Source organism: Amphiura filiformis, chromosome 16, assembly GCF_039555335.1.
Source record: "Amphiura filiformis chromosome 16, Afil_fr2py, whole genome shotgun sequence".
Taxonomy (NCBI): domain Eukaryota; kingdom Metazoa; phylum Echinodermata; class Ophiuroidea; order Amphilepidida; family Amphiuridae; genus Amphiura; species Amphiura filiformis.
This window is the reverse complement of record NC_092643.1, coordinates 46,329,877-46,333,399: the sequence shown is the minus strand read 5'-3', so window position 1 is coordinate 46,333,399 and position 3,523 is coordinate 46,329,877.

The window sequence follows — 3,523 nt, the reverse complement described above, 5'->3', positions numbered from 1 at the left end:
AATGGAGAGTAAAATACAGAATCAAACTTAATCGACAGCAATATTGTTGATATGGAGAGTTGTTGTTGCGAGGGGTAAAGAGGAGGAGATATATAAAACGAATAGATATTATAGCGAATTACATAATGAAAACTTGCTATCTGCGGTAGATAGCAAATTACGTATGAAAACCAGCAAATTACATAATGAAAACTTGCTATCTGCGGAAGATAGCAAATTACGTATGAAAACTTGTTATATACAGTAGATAGCAAATTACATATGAAAGCTTGTTATCTACATTAGATAGCAAATTACATATGGAAATTTGCTATCTACAGTAGATAGCAAATTACATATGAAAACTTGCTATCTGCGGTAGATAGCAATTTACGTATGAAAACTTGCTATCTACAGTAGATAGCAAATTACATAATGAAGACTTGCTATCTACAGTAGATAGTAAATTGCATAATGAAAATTTGCTATCTGCAGTAGACAGTAAATTACATACGGAAACTTGCTACTGCAGTAGATAGCAAATTACATATGAAAACTTGTTATCTGCGGTAGATAGCAAATTACGTATGAAAACCAGTAAATTACATATGAAAACTTGTTATCCGCGGTAGACAGCAAATTACGTATGAAAAATTGCTATCTACAGTAGATAGCAAATTAGATATGAAAACTTTCTAACTACAGTAGATAGCAAATTACATACTGAAATTTGCTAGCTGCAGTAGATAGCAAATTACAAAATGAAAATTTGCTATCTACAGTAGACAGTAAATTACACATGGAAACTTGCTACTGCAGTAGATAGTAAATTACATATGAAAACTTGTTATCTGCTGTAGATAGCAAATTACGTATGAAAACTTGTTATCTACAGTAGATAGAAATTACATACGGAAATTTGCTATCTGCAGTAGATAGTAAATTACATATGAAAACTTGCGGTAGATAGCAAATTACGTATGAAAACTTGCTATCTACAGTAGATAGAAATTACATACGGAAATTTGCTATCTGCAGTAGATAGTAAATTACATATGAAAACTTGCGGTAGATAGCAAATTACGTAATGAAAATTTGCTATCTACAGTAGATAGCAAATTACAGAACGAAAACTTGCTATCTACAGTAGATAGCAAATTAGATATGAAAACTTTCTAACTACAGTAGATAGCAAATTACATACTGAAATTTGCTAGCTGCAGTAGATAGCAAATTACAAAATGAAATTTTGCTATCTACAGTAGACAGTAAATTACACACGGAAACTTGCTACTGCAGTAGATAGTAAATTACATATGAAAACTTGTTATCTGCGGTAGATAGCAAATTACGTATGAAAACTTGTTATCTACAGTAGATAGAAAATTACACACGGAAACTTGCTACTGCAGTAGATAGTAAATTACATATGAAAACCTGTTATCTGCGGTAGATAGCAAATTACGTATGAAAACTTGATATCTACAGTAGATAGAAATTACATACGGAAATTTGCTATCTGCAGTAGATAGTAAATTACATATGAAAACTTGCGGTAGATAGCAAAGTACGTATGAAAACTTGCTATCTACAGTAGATAGAAATTACATACGGAAATTTGCTATCTGCAGTAGATAGTAAATTACATATGAAAACTTGCGGTAGATAGCAAATTACGTATGAAAACTTGCTACTGCAGTAGATAGTAAATTACATATGAAAACCTGTTATCTGCGGTAGATAGCAAATTACGTATGAAAACTTGATATCTACAGTAGATAGAAATTACATACGGACATTTGCTATCTGCAGTAGATAGTAAATTACATATGAAAACTTGCGGTAGATAGCAAAGTACGTATGAAAACTTGCTATCTACAGTAGATAGAAATTACATACGGAAATTTGCTATCTGCAGTAGATAGCAAACGTGGTCAGAATACGGCAACACGGCAAAGTAAATTACGTTCTCGATTACGGTCAATTACTTTCGTAGAAACTTTGAGGTGTCGCATTTATCGTTGTTCTCACAAAAGCGGCAAACAATTTATTTTACTTACATACTAAGGATATTGTTTGTAAGATAATTTGTTACAAAGATATCGAAGATCAAAATGGCAAAGAAACTTTTGGGCCACTGTGTATGTGGGCACGGTTATGACATGCATACGCGTTGCTTAGCGCACCACGTGTGCGTATGCGTAATTTCGTCGTGACATTGTCGTACGCATGTGTTTGGCTCGCACGGGGCATGACAACTCGCGCGCAGCTACATCCATAGCGATACCACAACAAACGCTACACATGCGATTCATATCTGACATAGTCAAAAGTCGATTGCGAATAAATTAAGTTTTTTCTGCATTTTAGCAGTTTAGATAAAGTTTTATAGTCAGTTGTTAAGTACAACGATGCCGTCTATCTTATCGAAACAAAGGTAAGTTCCAAAATATTTATAAGTCTGTTAAATTAAACTTAGAGCTTCGTTATTTCGAAATTTGGATATTTAGCCTAGGCCTAACTAACATGACTGAGTGTCCGTGGTGTCTTGTTACATACGCTCCTATGTTGCAAACTATATAATAATATAGGCCTAAGATCGTAAAAGTTGAACATTTTCAGTAATATTAAAGTTGAATCAACTATTATCCTCCACGTAGGCGTACAATACTCGATCTTGGATACTGGATTCGTGTTCAGAATCAGATTTGACCTATATTTTGGCGGTAAAACATGAAGGGTCTATAAACAAACTAACAATGTCTGCAATTGTTAATTGGCAAATTAACTGAGTGCATAGGCCTAGGCCTAAAAAAGCCCTACATCTAACCATAATCTAACCCCGTTGAACTCGAAGGTATACTTGTGTGCGCCACGATTTTGGGGTACATTTACAGCGATTTTGGTATATCGATGAGTGATTTTTCAGTGGAGACCACCAATGCGCCCTGGGGCAAAAGTGCCCTTAAGGTTATTAACTATTTCAAACTGTTGCGATTTGGTAGTTCACAGCATCTTGTGAATGGTAGTGAGCCTTGGCAAAAACTGCATTGCTCATTTCATAGCGAAATGTGTAGAAGAATTCAAAAATCACAGATATACTTTTGTAGGTCCTGTAGTTCTTGAGTTATGTTGTAAAGAGGGCTGAAACAACAACACTTTTGTAAAACGTACATAACCCAATAACAACAATTAATTATGCCAGTTTGCAAAGTATAGTATTTGTAGAATTAACTTTTGCAAAACATCAAGGTGTATCACGCCTACCCTTAAAAGCGCCGAATTAGGTTGGTATTTTATGTGATAAATTGGTGTACTGATGGGTTGCAAAAACAACAAAAGTATAGGCCAGATATAGAGAAAGTCAGGATCGGCACGAACTCTTTCGAAGAACCCCCGCCCGGGCATCTTAAAAAGCGCAGATGGTTGTACCCCGGGGTTGTACATGAAGATCAAAATATGTGTGAATCCCATTGCAGATCAATTTGGTCCAGAAGTAATTCTAAAGATGATCCATTCAGATCAAATAATTGTAATCTGGTTT